Source organism: Sorex fumeus, unplaced genomic scaffold, assembly GCF_029834395.1.
Source record: "Sorex fumeus unplaced genomic scaffold, SorFum_2.1 ptg000033l, whole genome shotgun sequence".
Classification (NCBI taxonomy): Eukaryota; Metazoa; Chordata; class Mammalia; order Eulipotyphla; family Soricidae; genus Sorex; species Sorex fumeus.
Window position 1 is genome coordinate 927,165 of NW_026606090.1, and position 21,427 is coordinate 948,591.

Here is a 21,427-nt window from a genome sequence, read left to right on the forward strand (position 1 = left end):
CACACTCATGGTCGGTACAGGAGCTTGCAGTAGCAGTAAAGCTTCTAGTGCTTGCAGAGGTAGTGAATTCTCCTTATCAAGGACATGCTGGGTCCCCGTTCTGCACCTCTCATCCACATGTGGAGGTGTGGCTGTGCAGGGAAGCCACTTTGATTATCACTTGAGGTGGCTAAGTCAGAGTTTCATCTCCAGGCATCTTTTTAAAAATTTTTAGAAATTGAATCACCATGAGACAGAGCATTACAAACTTGTTCATGATGCATTTCAGTTATAGAGTGTTCCAGCATTCATCCCTCCACAAGTATAATTTCCCAGCACCAGTGTTCTCAGTTTCCCTCTTAAAGCCATCCCCACCCCAGCCTGCTTCTATGACAGGCACCTCTTCTCTCTCTCTCTCTCTCTCTCTCTCTCTGTCTCTCTCGGTCTCTCTCTGTCTCTCTCTCGTGTACTCTCTCTCTCTCTTTCTCTCTCTCATTTTAGGCATTATGCTGAAAGGTTATTATCTATATCCCTTTACCTGCTCTCAACATTCACTTCTTGTCTAGAGTGATCATTTCCAACTAGTATTGTCATAATGGTTCCTCCTCTGTCTTAACTACCCTCCATCTTCCACACCATTGACCAACCATTGACCAGTTCTCTCCAGGTATCTTTGAATCTTTTTCAGAAACCCCATCTCCCAATCTCTCTAATTGGGTTTTCTATCTGTTCAACTTCTATCTCCTCAAAATACAGATTTCCAGGATTTTTCTTCTCCTCAGTCTTTTTCCTATTTTTTCTTTTCCTATCTTTATTTCTTCCCTCAATCTTTCTCTCCTTTTCTAGACTGACTTCCTCTCTCCTTCCCTCCCTCCCTCCATTTCTTTAGTCTTCTCTTCCTTCTCGGTGTCATGAGTTAAAGCAATCAGACAGCTTCATGAGCCCTCTATTCCACAGGCAGGTTATTTCAGAGTTTCATGCCTATCCATTGCTCTATATGTTCCTCTATTATAGTGTGTGCACATGTGAGCACTAAGAGCTTTCAATCTGTTGCTTGATTCATGCAGCTTTTATGTTTTGTAAAACATATTTCCTTTAAAGATGCCCCTCTTGTGTGTTGTGGATTGCTACATAATATGTCATTGAATGCATCCACACAGTTTATTAGCTCCCTGTGACAAAAGTATCAATTGCTTCCAACTTTCCAGCTGCACAAATGCTGCTCTGGTAAGCCTCTTTATACGGTTGGCATGAATCATGACAAACGATGACCAGAATCACAGTGCATGTAGAGGGATCTGTCTTGAAACAAACCCTCTGAAACTACAAGGCCAAGGTGAACAGGGAACAAGAGATTCCTAGTCACCATCATTGATCAAGTTCTTTGTCTGAGGGCTCTGTTTATTGTTCAATTAGTGAGTCTTTCAATAGACAGGTATTCTGTGCTTTTGAGCCAGTTTCAACAAAGGATACCTTCGTTATCTCTTCCTTCCCATCTGCCCTCACCCCCAATACTTGGTCATGCGTTCAGTACTAGGCATAGCCTTTATCTTCTACTTATGCAGTACCTTAGGTTAGGGGAAGACACCTGGAACTTTCTCGGACCTTTCCTGGTTGTGTGCACAACTATAAACGTTTGTGTGGTTTTTCAGATCTTCAGCAGAAGATCAGAGTTTCCTAAGGCATCTGTGGGCATCTCATGCCCCAGATCGTTCTAATTTTGAAAGCTGGTTCCTATTGGCAAAGACTGATTGCACAGCTGCAGACAGCTACGATTTTAAGTATTGGCTGCTTGTCGCTTTTCACCAACAACCCTGGAACCTCAAGGGATAGGTCAAATAAGCTTAGGGTTGGGTCACATAAGGATAGGAGAGAGAGAGAGAGAGAGAGAGAGAGAGAGAGAGAGAGAGAGAGAGAGAGAGAGAGAGAGAATGAGTGCATTTCTGGAACACAGGTGAAAGACCCAATAGGGCCAACAGCCTCATGAGAGGACCTGTTGAGGGACATTGAAATCATATCCCCCTTCTGTGTCAGGCAGACTGTTAGATTTCCAGGGCATAGAGAGCAGAGGAGAGAGGCATGGGAGGGTCCCAGTTAAAGCTCCAAGACTGCCTTTCATACCAATGACACTGCGTTTTTCATGTGAAAATAGTTTGGACCCTCTGTGTCATTAAGGAATGGCACAGAATGTTTTCTTGTTTATTTTTGGTGCTCCAGGATTCCTCTTGGCTCTGTGCTCAAGTATCTCTCATGCTGGGGCTTGGGGGGACCATATGTGGTGCTTGGGATTGAACCTGGACTGACTGTACACAAGACAAGTATCTTCCTATATTTCTTTCTAGCTCCTGGAATGGGGATTTCAAGTTAAGACAATGAGCAACTTCTTTATGCCTGCTGATCAAGATGGACACTCACAGATGACATCAAATGTTGGTGGGGATGTGGGTCCCCAGGAATCTTTTTGTTTTCTGGTGGAGATAGGAATGAAGGCATCAGTTTTGAAGATGGTGGGTTGTTTCTTTAAAAATGTAGTAGACTGTTACACATACGAGCCTGCTATTGCACTCGTTGTTAGTTATCCAGGTAGTTGGAAGCTGGTATTCACACGGATTTCATGGACATGCATGTCTGGCAAGAGGAGGGGATTTTACAAAAGAAACAGAAAAGGGTTAAGACAAGAATATTAAGTTGTTTTTTTTTTTTCCGAAGGAGTTTTTATGTAAATTCATGTCTGGGTGACACAAGTCTCTGACCCTACTTTTCCTTGCTCCATATTATCCAATAGAAATTTTTGTTCTGGTTTTTGTTTTGGGCTCACACTCAGTGGGGCTTGAGGGAAACTTCCAGCACTGTGCTGGGGTTGGAGTAGTCTCTTCTGGCACTGATCAGATGACTGTGCTCTGTTGGGGATTCAGTGGGGCCTCCTGCAAGCAAAGCACGTGCTCTAGCCATTGAGCCATCTCCCAAGCCTGAAATATACATAAATAATAATAATTATTATAATTAAGGTGATGTGTTTATTTTAGGGTGTTGACATTTCTTTTTTTTATTTGCTCTTTTTGGGTGGGGGGGTCACAACCAGTGGTGCTCAGGAGTTATTCTTGACTCTACACTCAGAGCCAGGAGTGCTTGGGGGGACCATATGGGATGCTGGGGATTGAACTCGGGTTGGCTATGTGCAAGGCAAATGCCCTACCCACTGTACTACCGCTCGGGTCCCTGGTTTTGATATTTCCTGGACCAGAGTGCTAGTTCAAAGAGCTGAGCACACACCTTGCATGGGAGAGACCCGGGATTGATCTCCAACACTGTCTTGTCCTCCAGACACTGCTGGGAGTGACAGTGCCTCTGGCACAGAACTAGGAGCAGCCCCTGAGAGCCCCCTGAACGTGGTCCCAAAACTCAAAGAAGCAAAAGCAAGTCTATTCTTTGGAAAAAGAAACCTAAATATATTGGCACAAAGTCATATTGTTATATCTCTAGAGGAGAGGGACAGGGGAAGACACTGACAAGATGCCAGCAATCATCCCAAACCTTGTTTGCACCTTTGTCCCATATAGCTCCATCCAGACTCTGTGCAAACAAAAATGGTCGATGAGCAAGTGGACAGAAAATAGATGAGCCCTCAGGTGTGGAGACACCACGTGTTCTTGTCCCAGGTGGTATTGGAAAGCGCTCCTCTACTCTCCTTTCCATCTTTAAATGTGAGGGCATTTATCATTCGCTTTTATTTCTTCACATTTTCCACCCATGCATTTTTTATAAAGATAGTGAAGCCAGGAACAAAAGCATTAATCTATTGGTAGCCGGACAGGAGGCGATTCATTAAAGCTTTTAAGTTAGGATGCATTTCTCAAAATCCCACACTTGGTGATAGGCTTGTTTCCATATATTTCTAAGCCCCTCCCTTCACCCTCAATCTGCTCATGTTAAAAGGAAAAAAACAACTGTCGAGCTTCTGGTTATAACTTGCTGCCCTTATGAAGGCAGGGAGCAATAGTTCTGGGGCAGTTGCTACATACTAGCTCTGTCTCCTTCCTCCTGAAGCTTCCCCATATGATGGAAGCTGAAGCTTGAATGATGCCAATTGTAAATTCAGGTGCTTTTATTTAATGACCAAGAATCATTAATTAATGATAGTTAATTAAATTCAATGATTACTGACAGAATGAATGAAAACTTAGGAAAATGTATTAGTGTTTATCTAGCTCTAAAAATGTGGGTGCATATGGGCATTCCTTAAAAAACTAGAACTTGAGCTTCCACATGACCCAGTAATACCACTGCTGGGAATATATCCTGAGGGTGCAAAAAGGCACAGTAGAAATGACATCTGCAGCTGTATGTTTCTTGCAGCTTTGTTCAAAATAGCCAGAAGCTGGAAACAACCCGAGTGCCCGAGTACAGATGACTGGTTAAAGAAACTTTGGTACATCTACACAGTGGAATACTATGCAGCTGTTAGAAAAGATGGAGTCATGAAATTTGCTTATAAGTGGATGGTCATGGAGTGTATCATGTTAAATGAAATGAATCATAAAGAGAGCGACAGACATCCAATGACTGCACTCATTTGTGAAATATAAAATAACATAATATGAGACTGATACCGAAGGACAGTAGAAGGGCCAGAAATATTGTTCCATGGTTGGAAGCCTGCTAGGGAAGAAGGTAGCTGGAAGGCAGCTGGAATAGAGGAGGGTTCTCTAAGGGATTGTTTGGGGTGGGAGATGTGTGCTGAAAGTAGATAAAGCACCAAATGTGATAGCCTCTCAGTGTCTGTATTGCAAACCATAATGCCCCAAAGTAGAGAGAGAGAGAGGGTATGGAAAAAATTGTCTGCCATAGAAGCAGGAGGAGGGTAAGGATGGGGCGGAGGATACTAGGGACATTGGTGGTGGAGAATGAGCACTGGTGTAGGGATGGGTGTTCGATCATTGTATGACTGAAACTCAAACATGAAAGCTTTGTAACTGTATCTTATGGTGATTCAATAAAAAATTTTTTTTAATGTGCATGGGTGTTGGTATACCCAGAGATGTTGGTGGGGGCTGCCCATGACTGTGTACTTAGAGCTTTGAGTAGTGCTGGTGGTGAGGGCGCCATATGTGGTGCTGGGGGTTAACCCAGGCTTGGTTATATGCAAGGCAAGCACTTTAAGCCCTGTACTCTCTCCAGCCTCTAGCTCAAAATGAAAAGCTGCCTAAATATTCATCTTGCATAAAATACTTTAGGCTCTACATTTCCTTGGCAACTCAGTGTTGTATGTTACAAATGCACACATCTTTAGAATGTGCTAAGTTCATAGATATTAAGGCCATGTAAGCTTACATGTATGAGGCCTGGGACCTTGAATATTCTCTTCAGAGTTAGCCAGAAGGTACCATAAAGATTGAGTCTTCTCTGGAACCAAAACAGACTGGAAAGGTCTCTCTTTTATTTTTCTTTTCTCTTTTCTTTTCTTTTCTTTTCTCCCACCCCCCATCCCCCCCATCTCACCCTGCCTCTGTGGCAGGGCATTCCCTTTTGTTCTCTCTCTCTTATTGGGTGTTTTGGTTTGCAAAAGAGGCAATGGGTGACAATCATGTTTAGTCTATAGTCTACTTTCTGTATGCTTCTCCTATCCTGGGACTAGGTTTTTTTTAATAAAAAAAAGAGTATTCCCACAAAACATTAAAAATACTAAGATAGGAACTGGAATGATAGTAGAGTGGGCAGAGTGCTTGCATTGTATGCAGCCGAGCTGAGTTCTTCTTGTCTTCTAGGCTATTCATACTGAAAACAGCGACTTTCTAATGACACATTGGAATTCTCTTCCATGGTTGTTCACCTCTGCCCAGGTATTCATTGCTCTGAACTTGACCTACCAAACTTATTTTTTATAATTATTTAAATAAAACCTTTTTTGGGGGGGTTTGTTTGTTTTTGTTTATTTTTGGACCATATTATCAGTGCCTTGGGTCAGCAGCATGCAAGAAAAGCACCCTAGCTGCTGTACTATGTATGGCTCTCACCCCATATTAAAAGCACTTTAATGTGAAAATGCTGGTCAAACAACTTAGATTCAACTCTTCAAGAAAGCATCCCTCAACTTTTGGACTAGGTCTTCCCTGTTCCTGGTATTAATGTCCGACACAAACACCTACCATCCTATTAAGAAATGCTGATTTTGAAGGGTTTACATCTCAATTCTTAGGAGATTGGGCGGAATTCCAGAATGGCCATTCACACTTGTAGTGCTCTTCGATCTGGTAACTTCTCACAGCACTTCTCAGGTGGATGGCAGTCAGCAGTCACAGGAAGGAGGGGACTTTCCATATTTCAAAATGGTGTCACTTGAACTGGTATCAGGAATGGTCTCCCCCAAGGATTTAACCTTATGGGACAGAACTCGATGTGTATCTTAAATTGAAATAAAAGGTATCTAGGATAAATAGACAGATGAGCATATGCTCTCAGTAAGCACTTCTCAAAACAAATTAAGGCATCTGATTTTCATTGATTTCCAAATCTATGCTCTCCTTACAAATATTTCTCTAAGTGGCTGTTTGAGTATATATACACTTAAAATTACTTGCCCTTCTGTGTGTGCCTTCACAGAATCATGTCTTTTACAGCTTTGGCTCTTTTTCACTATATCCATTTATCGTACTCTCAGACCAATTGCCTAGCTACAGCAAAAGGCCATGGGATGACCTAGCTTCTGGCATTCTTAAAAACTGATCCAGTGAGGTGTTGAATTTCCCCTTTTAAAAATGCAGATTTATTTGGAGAACATCAATTAAGGTCCCCTTAGACCCATTAAAATGCACGCTGTTTTAATTAGGTTTGGTCAACAGAATTGATTAGAAGTCAACAAGAGCAATGTTGGTGAAGTAAACTCATATGGGCAGTACATTTGGCCATCTTCCCAAACTGTGTTATGAATTTAATGAACATAAACCCACATTTGCTTAAAAGTTTGGTCAGCTTCACTGGAAGCCTGGAAATGGAGGCTTTGAATAAAAAACAACAGGTGCATAAAAGTACAGATTAAATATTAGCCTGTAGCATGATCAGGAAACAAACTCTCCTCATAACATAAAATATTGTTTTTTAATAGCAAGAGACAAAGAAAAATGGTGATCCTAGATTAATAACTATGTTAATTCTTGTATTGGGATCAAGCTTTGCACTGGTAGGCCTGCATAGTCAGGGCAATACCAGCCCGTTTCTCAATTGCAGGCTTGAGCCCCCTCCCAGGCCAGGAAGCCTCTCTGCAAGCAAGGGAAAGAGTCTCTTCCAGACCCCACCCTGGCCCTGTCACCTGTTCCTACTTCAAGAAAGTATTTCTTCCCTGGCTTTCTTGTTCTGCCTTCTTTGAACTGTCTCTCTGGCCAATTCATTTCACTCTCCTAAATTTCTTCTTCCTGTCTATGAATCACAGGTCACCCTGAACGTTTAGATCTCATTTGGGGGGGGGGGGTGGGAGGCGGGGGTCATATATCCCAAGCAGTGTTCATGGAATACCAGGTGTCTTTCTGCACAGATTATCCATGCAGGCCTGAAGGTGCAATGCTGGTCAGGTCCAGTGTTGCTGTGGACCAACTGGGCCATTCCTGGAGGTTCTGGGGAGGTGGGAATGTGGGTCGTATGCGCATCAAACTCTGGATCTAGTGTGTTTTGCCTTTTGATTTCTTCTAGTCCCAAGTTCTGCCTAAATTTCTTATCTTATTTCATAGAATCTTATAGCTTCACAATGCCCTACATCTGTTTCTTTATGCTGCCAGTGTTGAGTCTCTGTTCTTTGTCTTTCTCTCCTCAGTCTTTCTCTTTGTCTTTGCCAACCACAAGCTAGACACCTTCCCTTGGATGCTGCGATTCACTTTAAAAAATGATGCATTCCAACCACAAGCTAGACACCTTCCCTTGGATGCTGCGATTCACTTTAAAAAATGATCAACAGCAACCGATGCTGGCGCGGATGTGGCGAGAAAGGGACACTCCTTCACTGTTGGTGGGAATGTCGACTGGTTCAGCCCTTCTGGAAAACAGTATGGACGATTCTCAAAAAATTAGAAATTGAGCTCCCATTTGACCCAGCAATACCACTCCTGGGAATATATCCCAGAGAGGCAAAAATGTATAGTCGAAGTGACATCTGCACTTGTTTGTTCATTGCAGCACTCTTTACAATAGCCAGAAACTGGAAGAAACCTGAATGCCCAAGAACAGATGACTGGTTAAAGAAACTTTGGTACATCTACACAATGGAGTACTATGTAGCTGTTAGAAAAGATGAAGTCATGAAATTTACATACAAGTGGTACAATATGGAAAGTATCATGCTAAGCGAAATGAGTCAGAAAGAGAGGGATAGACATAGAAAGATTGCATTCATCTGGGGGATATAAAGTAACAAAGTATGAGATTAATACCCAAGAATAGCTGAGATCAGCACCAGGAGGATTACTCCATAACTTAGAGGCCAGCCGGGTATCCTAGAGGAAAGGGCAGTTCAGATAGAGAAGGGAGCACCAAATAAAGGATGTTTGGAGGATCCTCCCAGGAGGGGAGATGCATGTCGAAAGTAGACTATGGACTGAACATGTTTGCCACTCAATGCCTCTTTTGCAGACCACAACACCCAAAAGGAGAGAGAGAACACAGGGGATTGCCCTGCCACAGAGACAGGGGGGATGGGGGGATGGGGGTGGGAGGGATATTATCCATGGTGGTGGAAAATGGGCACTGGTGGAGGGATGGGTATCTGATCATTGTATAATTGAAACCAAAGCACAAAAAAATGTAAATCTACAACTTTAAAAAAATTAAAAAAAGAAAAGATGAAGTCATGAAATTTACATACAAGTGGTACAACATGGAAAGTATCATGCTAAGCGAAATGAGTCAGAAAGAGAGGGATAGACATAGAAAGATTGCATTCATCTGGGGGACATAAAGTAACAAAATATGAGATTAATACCCAAGAATAGCTGAGATCAGCACCAGGAGGATTACTCCATAGCTTAGTGGCCAGTCAGGCATTCTAGAGGAAAGGGCAGCTCAGATAGAGAGGGAACACCAAATAAAGGATGTTTGGAGGATCCTCCCAGGAGGGGAGATGCATGTCGAAAGTGGACTATGGACTGAACATGTTTGCCACTCAATGCCTCTTTTGCAGACCACAACACCCAAAAGGAGAGAGAGAACACAGGGGATTGTACTGCCACAGAGGCGGGGGGGATGGGGGGATGGGGGTGGGGGGGATATTATCCACGGTGGTGGAAAATGGGCACTGGTGGAGGGATGGGTATCTGATCATTGTATAATCAAACCCAAGCACAAAAAATTGTAAATCTACAACTGTACCTCATGGTGTTTCACTAATTAAAAAATTTTTTTAAAAAAAAGAAATTAAAAAAAATAAAATAAAATAAAAAATGAGGCATTCTAACCACAAGCTAGACACCTTCCCTTGGATGCTGCGATTCACTTTAAAGAATGATGCATTCCACCAAACTGACCCAAGAGTATGTTCTAGTTTTCTGCTGTTCACTGGTGCGCTTCAAGCATCAGGAGGGTCTTCTCATGAGCACACACTCTCACTGACTGGTTGAGTGAATACTTTACCCAGACTCTCTTGCCTTCTGTTTCTGTTACAGTAACAGCCTCTGCCTGGGGACCCTGTTTGTTACCATCTTCTCTCCTTTACCCTCCAAGCTGATCATGATAATGGAAAGAAATAAGATTTCACAGTCAGTTTACTTTTGTTTAATTGACTTCCTGGGGCGGACTCCTTCTTTCTTACTAAGTTTTTATTGCTGATTTAGTTTGTTTGCTGATTTAGTTTTACTTTAGTGGCTGGAGCTACTTCCACTTGTTTTCCTAAGCTTTTCCCCTGGTTGCTTTTTTCGTGGTTGCTTTTTAGAGATGTAGGTGCTTCCTACTTCTGTGATTTTCTCTAACCCAGAACCCAGAAACTTGTCCTCCTCTCATGTAACTTTGACAGATGTCTGAAAATTTCTAGACGAGGATGTGAGTCAGTGATCAACAGAGAAATCAAGGTAGTTGGAATTTGTATGTGTGTAATTTACAACATAAAACTGACTCATAATTGCAATGGACTCATGATTATAATTTCTCAGACTTATAGTTGGTGAGCTGGAGGACTCAGGAAAGCAGAGAGGTTAGCTGTTGAAACCTATGCCCTTAGTGGCAGCAAAAGCTCAAGGAGGTGACTGACATTCCAGCTGAAAGATAGGAAGGGAAAAGCAAATTCTCCTTTACTCAACCTTTAACTTTTTCCCTATTTCAGACCTTATACAAATGGGATGAGTCATCTTCTATACTTACTTTGCAAGCTCATGTGGTAATCCATCAGGAAACACCCTCATAGGAACACAGAATAGACTGTTAAAGTTGATAGTTGGGTACCCCGTGGTCCAGTCAAGTTGTTGCATTGCAGTGAGTAAATGCACAAATGAGTGGCATTTGGTTCATATTCATTTCTGTATCATATTTCATATTGTATTTCTGTATCATATTTTGAAAGTACTTCTATTGGTTTCTTCATTCTACTATTAAGGGGCATCTGGCTGACTTGACCATATGGTGTGGTCGTCTACCATGGTGAACATCAGTGCTGTCAAACTGACTCTCACCGTTCCTTCATTTTCGACTTGATGCTTTAGTTCTTCCTGTTTGAACCTCCCAGGAAGAGGGTCACAATTTGACAACTTGTGCCTGTAGCTGAAGAGAAATGTAGCTCAGAAATCAGTGGAGTTTCTTTTAGGCAAAAGCCCTGTAAGTGCTCTTAGGCGTGTGTGTGTGTGTGTGTGTGTGTGTGTGTGTGTGTGTGTTATGTTCTTTTATCTGGGAGAGTTGAGACTGAGGAAATAATTCTTTTTATGGGAAAAAAAGCAATGTTAAAATAGTGTGTAGTATGTGCACAGATAGCCAGAAGAAAGGAGAGACCTGAGGTGAATGTGGGTGTGGGTAGGATTTACTGAAAGAATCAGGCTTTGTGGACTAAATATGGATTCCACCACCAAAGCCATCAGTGACCTGGAAAATTCACTTCCCTTCTCCAAATCTCTTCTCATCTGTAAAGTGAATTAATGTCTTGATTTCCTGCCAGAATTGTGGGAAGAATAATATAGTATGGTTATATATAAGGATACTAAATAAAATAGTCCATTTTCCTTACCTTTGGGTCTATTTTCAAAGACATAACTTACGTCAAGAAACATTTCAATTATGGAAGATAAGGTGGGGATGTTCTTTTTATATATGGTTTTAGCCTTTAGTGAAAAGAAGTTTGAGTATAACTATAGCCAGCTCCCCACTATCTTTGTGAGTGGAATGTAAGTCTCATTCCTACAGCTGCTTCTCCTGTTTCTCCTTGTTTAGTTCAGTGTTTATCTCCAAACAGTTACCAACATGCTATTGATTATGTCAGGGCAAGTAAATATGAATGGTCTTTTCAAAGAAACAAAGGGTAGCTCTTCTTCGGCATGTTGATACTGATGTATACCACTGGTAGTTCACATTTGAGTGTGGTTTACATAACACAAATATAACTACAAGCACCAATGTGTTAAAGACCATCCGTGCCACAATGTTCTAGACTGAAGGAGCTGGCGTCGCATTAGTTGGAGAAAGAGAATCTCTAAGTAAATCGGGTCCCTGGTACTCAATCATGTGTCCATCTGCCATGAGCTCACTCTGATAGAGGCATGCCTCTGGCTAAATAAAGGGTCATTTTTCTTTCTAATCTGCCTGGAAAAGTGAAAAACATGTTTAACAATATGTTATGCCAAAGGGAGCCATGAATCAGGGAAATAGGTCCCTTGAACTTTTAAACTCTGATTTTCAAGCTTTTAATACTGTTGGGTAGAGTATGATGCTGTGGTCTGGTCTAGAAACCCGGAAATAATTTGCTTCCTGTGATGAAGTCAAAAGGTTATTTCTTGAAAGTTGAAAAAGATTGTATTCATGCTCTTCAGAGTGGTTTCCCGAATGGGTAAAAAATCTTTTTTTTTCACAAACTCATGAGGGTGCCATTTTGGGGGGAGGTTAGGGTAGGGTGGTCGCTGCTGTTAGAACTGCTCTGTTCTTTTGAAAGGAAAGGTAGCATCACTGTAAGACCTTGCACACTAGGTAGAACTTTGACAGCAAGATTGTGAGATTAGGTTCACACAGTCTTTTCCACAGTGAGAGTCGCCACTAGAAAGTGGGGTGTTGGAGTGACGCAAGGGGCAGAAGTCTCTGGTGCTCACTTTTTGTTGCAAAAGGAAGGCAGACTTCCAGGGGAATGCTGAGTGATCTGCTTTTTGTCTCAAAAGGAGATGGTAGGTCAAAGAAGTTTGGGACCCTCTGATTCATGACGAGTTTCCTTGAATCTTGTGGACCAATCATGAACGAGAACTTACTGAGGATATAAAACATGGTTTGAATATCCTAGATCAGACCATCATGATCAGCAAAACGCATTCTCATCCTCAGGGAGATTCAATTCCAGAACAATATCAATAAGAAAAAATGGTCACACAAAGGTAAAATTTCTATCTATGAAAAATAAAGGTGAAAGCTCCCATATAAATAGGCATGATAGGCATGTGTCTGAGAGTACTATGACAAGCTACTTTTAATTAGTCAAAACTAGATTCAAATCCTAATTTTTTGGGCGTGGGGGCACATACAGTGGTGCTCAGGACTTACTCCTGGCTCTGTGCTCAGGGATCACTCCTAGAAGTGCTCAGTATACCATATGGGGTATTCCAGAGATCAGAAATGTGCAAAGCAAGTACCCTGCCTGCCATACTATTCCTCTGACTGCATCATTATTATCTTAATGGCTATTCCATCCTGGACATAATAGTGAGCTGGTGTTTAGTTTTCTTTCCTAGTAAGAATTGTGGTAATCAGTATTAAAATATGATGAAGGACCATGTACTAAACATGACAGAAACACTGAATGACTTATTAAGGAAAAGCAAACTTAAAGAAAAATTCTTAATAATTATATTAAATATCTTCTAAGTTGTGATACACTTCATGTAACAGATAGAGGCCTGAAAATTTGGGGTGAAGCATGTTCTTCCTTTAATTATGTGCATGTATGTGTAAATTGAATCATCTCTTATTGCTATTGTCTACTTGAGATAATATTTGTCTTTCGTAATATATGAATATCACGATAATTATTATTATTGCAGTATGGAGATTAGAGCCAGGATCTTATACCATGCTAGACAAATGTTCTACTGGTGAGTCATACCCCTGTCCAGTAATATTTGTCTTTTTCACTGATTTATATGTGTATTTTTTTCTCTGTCTAGTGCCTAATTACGCATAGGAAAGCAACACTTGATGAAGTCAGGAAGTTTTATTTTACAGTGTAGACTCATACTGAATCATCCATCATTTTATAACTATGGGTTTACTTAAAGCTTGGCACATCATTGTGTATTTTAAATTAATTTCTCCCTTAACTCTGGATTTTGCTTAAGGCTGAGGCATTGGACATGGGTATAATAAATGTATATCTTTTCATTTTTTTAAACCAGGATGGCATTTTTATGATAACTATGTTGCTTTTCTCTCTCTGAAAATGTGATTTTTATGTCAGAATTATGTATTTTATTATTTAAACATGGAATCAGGAAGTGGCAAGTATATCCAAGATGGAGTTAGGTATATTTATTATGAAAAAAAAGGTCAATAATCAAACTTTGGTTCCCATATAAATTATATAAAGGACAAATTTTTAGAGAATTGAAAGAAATATGAAAAAGGTAGGGAAAGGCTGGAGTATTGGTACAGTGGGTGGGGCACTTACTTTGCACGTTGCTGACTCAGATTTGATTCCCGGTACCTCAGATCGTTTCCCTCACCCTGCCAGGAGTGATGCCTGAGCACAGAGCTAGCAGTAAGTCCTGAGTCTGCTGGGTGTACTTGCACCCCCCACCCCCCAAAATAAAAAGCTATAAAACAAGGAAAAGTTAGGAAAGCCATATAAGTTGAAAAGCAGTTTTATTTAGCATAGTTTTTGTTCTAAAATGAATATACTAAATGATTATATTTGATACTTAGGGGATATAAAACTGATTAATGTTAATACTTATTTTATTAGCAATAATCTCTTATTTTGTTATTTCTATTTCACATATTTTATTAATGACAAGGAATTCCCTGTTTAAGCTGAAAATTCTTTTTAATATGCAAAATATATTTAAAAATCTTCATAAAATGTAGTTGTTAACTGAGATAATTACCGAGGTTCTATTGTTTGTTTAAGGAAGGGATTCTGTGCATATGGCTGATGATTATCACAGATTCCACTCTAATGTACTAGAGTTTAGGCTAAAATTATACTTAATTCAGAATACTTTATTATGCATGCATGAGTCAAATCAACTAAAAGTCGTAAAAGTGAGATTAGGGGGTATGGTGCTGCCAGCAGGTCAATCTGTACCTGTGACGCAAGTGCATCTGCATCCTGATGGTGCCTTCAGACTTCCAGATACCCCAAAATTGCTTCTGTGCCTTTGGCCAGATCCCAAAACTTTGGGGCAAAGTTTACCAAGAAAGTAAATGGCCAAAAGTTAGGTATGTGGGAGACACACCCACAAACTACCTCTGGCTCAGCTATATAATTGGAGGCACAGCCCCTCTGGTTCCTGATTGAATGAACTGCTTAATGGCCATGATCCCAGAGACTCAGAAACAAATCTCGAAACCCAGTGGCTTCTGGCAGAAATGCGTCCAGTCCCTGCAGTACGTAACAGGTGCTGGGCCACCCCAGGTGGGAATAGGTTTCATGCCTTGACCTGTTCCCCCTGGTGGCCCGGTGGCCGCCATCCTCCCGAGGCCACTGGACAGTCAGGTTTGGGCCCACAGTGACGAGACACATGGGCCTCATGGAATGGGGGTGGAGCTGGCCCTTTCATCCCTGTCCCAATGAGTCCCCGAGACTTTGCCCACAAATGGTCTCTCTGGTTCCTGATCAAACTGTTTAATGACCATGATCCCAGAGACTCAGGAACAAATCTCAAAACCCAGTGACTTTTGGCAGAAATGCGTCCGGACCACGCAGTAGGTTACTGTTGCCGGGCCATCCTGTGGGGGAAAGGGTGCTGTCCCTCCACCTGCTCCCCCTTGGTGGCTTGGTGGCCGCCATCCACCAGAGGCCATTGGACAGTTAGGTTTGAGCCCACAGTGACAAGACACATGGGGCCTCACAGGATGGGTGTGGAGCTAACCCTTTCCTCCCCACCCCTACGAGACCCTGAGTTGCTGCCTACAAATGGCCTCTCTGGCTCCTGATCAAGCTGTTTAATGGTCATGATCCCAGATACTCAGAAACAAATCACAGAACTCAGCGGCTTTTGGTAGAAATCCATCCAGTCCCTGCAGTAGGTTACCAGCTCTGGACCACCCCAGGTGTGAATAGGTTTCGTGCCTTGGTCTGTTCCCCCTGGTGGCCCAGAGGCCGCCAACCTCCAGAGGCCACTGGACAGTCAGGTTTGGGCCCACAGTGACGAGACACGTGGGGCCTCATGGGATGGGGATGGAGCTGGCCCTTTCCTCCCCATCTCAATGAGACCCCAAGTCACAGCCCACAAATGGCCTCTCTGGCTCCTGATCAAGCTGCTCAATGGCCATGATCCCAGAATCTCACAAACAAATCTTGGAACCCAGCAAGTTTTTGCAGAAATCCCTCCAGATTTAATTGTTAAAATTTTGGAATTTCAAAATCATGCAGCCACTACTGCAGCCACATGACATCATATGTTATTCATAACCAGCAATAGAAAGCAAATTGTCTATGGTTGCCTTTTCAGCAGATCTGAGGGTTGGGGTAAAATCCCAGATAATAATGGTGGGTCTGGAATAAAAATATTGAATGTAATCAAAGTAGAGAGAGACTAATGTGGAAATAATCTGCCCCACAGGTAGAGGAAGGGTGTGGGATGGGGGGTATACTGGGGTTTTTGGGGGTGGAGAATGGGCTCTGGTGAAGGTACGGGTGTTCCATTGTATGATCAAGACTTAAACCCAAAAGCTTTGTAACTGATCTCACGGTGATTCAATAAATAAAATTATAAAAAATGAAAAAAAAGTGAGATTATTGGTTTAAAGTTTAGAAATGCCTTTGTAACTTTTTAAGGAAAACAGTATAGTATCTGTATAATCTCAATAATGCCCAAAAGCAAAATATTAAATCTCCATCAGCCTTAATTTCTTTTTCTATTGAAGGAGCCAGTTGATAATGCAAGCATCCCACGGTCCACCCTAGTATCTATGTAAAAGGCAATTCAGTATAGGAGTGTCGCTAAGGCTGGAAACATAGTCTGTAGCTACTTTTTCCATTTGTGGACTTCCGTGACCCTGGCATGAATCCAGCAATGTGTACGACACTATCATAGTCAGGTAATCATGGCAGATTTATCTGCCTATTCCATACTGCGTTCTGGGAGAAATAGTTTCCTTCCCATCCTCATGCATCTTTGCTTTCTCTATTTGCACTTGCTTCCTTGTTCCCTAAAAGTTCCAGGGAAAGGGGAAAGCTTGTGCATTAGGGCTTGTTTTGTCCCCCCATTTATTGTTTTACATCCTCCTCTGGCACCCACTGCCCTTCTCTGCCCCCCACCCCCGGAACTGTGTTAGCAAAGATGAGCTAATATAGATGGACTTTAGTAACTGGAAACAATCCTTTTTTGTTGTCATTGTTTGTTCATTGTTTGGGTCACATCTTGTACTGTTTGGACCATATCTTGTGCACTCAGGGCTTATTCCTGACTCTGTGATTAGGGATCATTCCTGGTGGGGCTCAAGAAATCATGTATAGTGGCAGGGATCAAACAGGGGCAGATACATACAAGACAAGGGGCTTAACCCTGTAACAATCTCTCTGTTCCAAACCCTTTCTCCCCCCCCCCTTTTCCCAATTACCCTTTTCTCCCCACTTCTTATATTGTTGTGATGAACAGAGGTTGCACCAACAATCTTGGTTGTGCTTGCCAAGGGCCCATATTTGGCTGCTCTGCTTGCCAGCGCTTACAACCCTGGGTATCTGTGCTTGCTGTAGGTTACACATTTTGTGGCACCAGGGACCATGACTGGGCTTACACAGAGTCAGGTGGGGTGTTCCCTAGGGCTTGAAGGCAGGCGCTGTACCACTGAGTCATCCCTGGCCCTGACCTACAGGTTCTTAAAAAGAGAATCCGAGGATTTATTTAAGAAATTAATTCATTGGAAGTAGGTGAGACAGAAAGCCGTCCTGCTTTTTAGAATTATAACTACTCTCCTTGTCCAGCATGCCCTATCAGCTGGTGAGTTATCCCCCTGTGAAATCAGAGTGCCCCGTTTGGCACCGGCTTATGTGTTTATCATGACTGACTCCATATGTTCAAGGATGGTTGCAAGACATCTTGAGAACTGTTTGGTACAATCATGTGCACTTAACAGGAGAGCCTAACTCGATCGCTTACCTGACTATGTAGCGCTCTGCTCCAACCATACATCCTATGGGTTTCTAGATAATTGCTTCTGTCTGTTGAGCTTGAGAGCCAATTCTGAGAGTGAGGACATCTTACTTAGGAGGTGGGAAATTGACATATTCTTGGCCCTCTTTTCTCACCTTCCTCTTAGACAGGAAATTGGAGGAGGAACGAGGCCTTGGTAGTGACTGAGCCCCTTTGGTCTGTGAGCATCCCCTTGGAAGCACCAAGCAAGGCTCACAGAGCAGGTGGGAAAACCAGTGAGGTAGTCCAGAGCCTTGGGTCTGGGGTGAAGAGGCCAGGGTGCTGCCACAGAGTGGCTAGTTTCTGGAACACTTGGGTAAGTTCAAGGGGCTTTCCTCAAAGTTCCCACGGCATGTGGCTTAGGGAGCCTGGGAGAAATCCATGAACTGCCTGATTCTGCTTGTTTTCAGGGAATGAAGCGTTTTTATTCTTCTGTATGTTAGTCTGTGTCCAATGATTTTTATCTTTGTTTTGTTGCCTGCCAATTGAGAGGGAGACTGGAGAGTGTTTGGTAAAAGATATCAGAGGGGATGTTGGTCGTGCACAAGGCTCAAGGTTTCCTCCTTTTTCCTCATGTGTAGTCTGCTTGCAGGGAGAGGCCGTGGGGCAGATGTCACAATCCTGCCATCATCGCTTTCTGGTCTTTTGGACTTCAATGCTTTGTAAGAGCCAGAGAGTGCCCGTGGCAGGTAAGACCCTTCTGCCATGATCCTAGGAAGGACCTCAATGGGTGATGGGAGAAGCACTTTCAACTTTCCAGCCTGCCTCAATGGGGGCTCGTCCGCGGACGGCTCAAATTTAGGGGTAGTTAGTGGAATTCCCTATAGTCACAGTGGATTGTATCACCCTATGTTTGTTTGCTTTTCCCTATGACTTTGCATTTCCTGTCACTAAAGAGACCCCCAAGGCTGTCCCAGCTGTTCACCAGAGTGTGGGGCAGCCATAGCCTCTTATAGGGGTTTCACTTGGAGCAGGGGCTCAGCCCAGCACACTGCCTGGTGCCAGCTCCTTCCAGTTTGGCAAAAACAAAGCCCAAAGAGCCTGAAGCTTTGGGGAGACAAGAGAGAGACACAAGGCCAGGCTTCTCAGGCAGCATCTGGAGAGCAACCACGGGCCCCAGTGACTCTGAGTGTCATGGTCTGGGTGCAGAGCAGAGCAGGGCTAGGGAGCATCCACTATCTACAGTGATGGGACCTCACTGAGGATTGGGGGGCTGGAGGGCAGTGGAGGTGGAGGTCTGGGTGGAAGCATGAAATTGAAATTCCTAGGTGACTGGTTTTAATGTATGGAATATTAGCAAGTGTGATGTGCTGTGCTTTTGGTTTCAAACTCTACTGTTGCCACTGCCATGAGACTATGGTGCCCATTAGCCCTTGAGTCCGAGAAGTAAGATGAAGGCAACATGAAATAGTGCCCCTCAAACCCCATTTTTCTATGCTTTGTAAAATATATATTCATACATATTTTAATGAATTACCATAATATACAGTTACAGACTTACAAATTTTCATGATTACATTTCAATCATACAATGATCGAGTACCCATCTCTTCGCCAGTGCCCATTCTCTACCACGAATGTTCCCAGTATACCTCCTTCCACATCCCCCATCCTTACCCTCACCCCCCCAGCCTCTGTGGCAGGTACAGTCCCTTTTACTCTATCTCTACTTTTGGGTCTTATGGTTTGTAATACAGGTAGTACATGGCCATCATGTTTGGTCTATAGTCTACTTCCACACATATCTATCCTGAGTGAGCCCTCCAAGCATCATTCACTTAGTGATCTCTTCTCTATCCCAGCTGCCTTTTCCTCCAGATGTGAGGCCAGCTTCTAAGCTGAGGAGCAATCCTCCTGGTCCTTATCTCTGTTATCCTTGGGTATTAGTCTCCCATTCTGTTACTTTGTATTCCACAAATGATTGCTGTCTTTCTATGTCTGTCAATACTCTCCAAGTTGTCCACTTACATGCAAACTTCATGATTTCATCTTTTCTAACAGCTTCAGGCTCCATTTTAATGAGCTAATTACTAGCCAATGCACATGCTCCTGGGCTAAACAAATACCTAGTATTGATTGTCTCTGTTTCCCAACCAGGAGAGGTCATATGGCTCCACCACTGTAGCCCCGGGGTATTCCAAGGGGCCCACAGGTGAAAATTGTGTAAATCAGGGGCTGCAGTGGGAGAGGAGGGGGCAACTGGTAGAACAGGGAGAGCACAGTAGGAAACAAGGTCAGAAAGGGGTCAGAGTTCAAAACAAGGATGAGAACCCCTGGTCTAGGCTATGGAATTTATGGATTTTGCGGTGTTACCACTCCTTGTGGGCAGGAGTTTGAAAGCCTGCAGGGGCATGGCTTAGAGTCACTTAGATCTTAAGGCTGATGTACAAAAATAATTAATAATGTAAGGAGAGCACCTACCCAGCGACCTTTATTTCCCATTCAACCCAACCCTCCAGGAACCTTTCTTCTTGAGTTTCTTAGAATTTCTGAAGTAGACAAAGCAAAATCTTTGTTGCGGGAAATTGTGAATACCAAGTGATGAAACTCAGAAAAAGTGGAAAAGGTGGTTGACTTGTGTGGGAATGGATACAGGAAGCAGATTTCCTCAAAAGAAAGAAAATTGGAAAGAAAATCAAACACTGCAGAAGCTTTGTTTACAAAGTTTAGGGTCGTCTCTCAGGAACAATTTTTAAGTGTGATTTCCCGCTATTAATTGTTCTTTAAATATTTTGTGAATTCATTGAAAAAAAAACATCCTAAGGGTTGGAATGATAGTACAGTAGATGGGGTGTTTGCCTTGCACGTGGCCGACCTGGGTTTGATCCCAGCATCCCATATGGTCCCCCAAGCACTGCCAGAAGTAGTTCCTGAGTGCAGACCCAGGAGGAACCCCTCAGCATTGCCAGGTGTGACCCAAAAGGTAAAGGTGAAAGGTAAAGGCCCTCCCGTTTATCGTCGATTTGCTCGTCGATTTGCTCGAGCGGGCCCAGTAACGTCTCCATTGGAGACTTTGTTGTTACTGTGTCTGGCATATCGAATACTCTCGGTAGCTTGCCGGGCTCTCCGAGAGGGGTGGAGGAATCGAACTCGGGTCGGCCATGTTGGCCGCTTGTAAGGCGAATGCCCTACCGCTGTGCTATCGCTCCAGCCCAAAAAGTCAAAAAAAAATCCTAATCTGGATTTTTTTATGGACAGGTTTTTAATCGTAGATTTAATTCCCCAGTAGTAGAGAGAATTCATTTGCTCTCCAAATTCTCCTGTCAATTTCTGCTCATTTTTTTCTAGAAACTTGAATTGATCTATATATTGATTTGTATTACCATAAAAGTCTCAATACCTTATCTTGTTTAGCATTTCACCTGTCATCCCCTTTTTTATTCTCCTCCTTCTCTTCCTTTTTCATCCCTGGCAGTGCTCAGGACTTACTCCTGGCCCTATGCTCATGGATCGCTCCTGGTGGTGCTTGGGAAGCCCTTTATAGTGCCAAGGATCAAATATGGTTAGCAGCATGCAAGGCAAACACCCTTGTCACCACTGACATTGATTCCCTAGAACTGAATGGTGTGACCCCAAACCAAATATATATATATATATATATATATATATATATCCTACAGTGACATATATATGCTACAGTGATATATATATATATATATATATATATACACACACATATACATATACACTGTCACTGTCACTGTCCTCCCGTTTATTGATTTGCTCGAGCAGGCCCAGTAACATCTCCATTGTGACAATTGTTACTGTGTTTGGCATATCAAATATCGAATATGTTATGGGTAGCTTGCCAGGCTTTGCCGTGCGGGCGAGATACTCTCGGTAGCTTGTGAGGCTCTCTGAGAGGGGCAGAGGAATCAAACTCGGGTCAGCTATGTTGGCCACTTGGAAGGCAAGTGCCCTACCCGCTGTGCTATTGC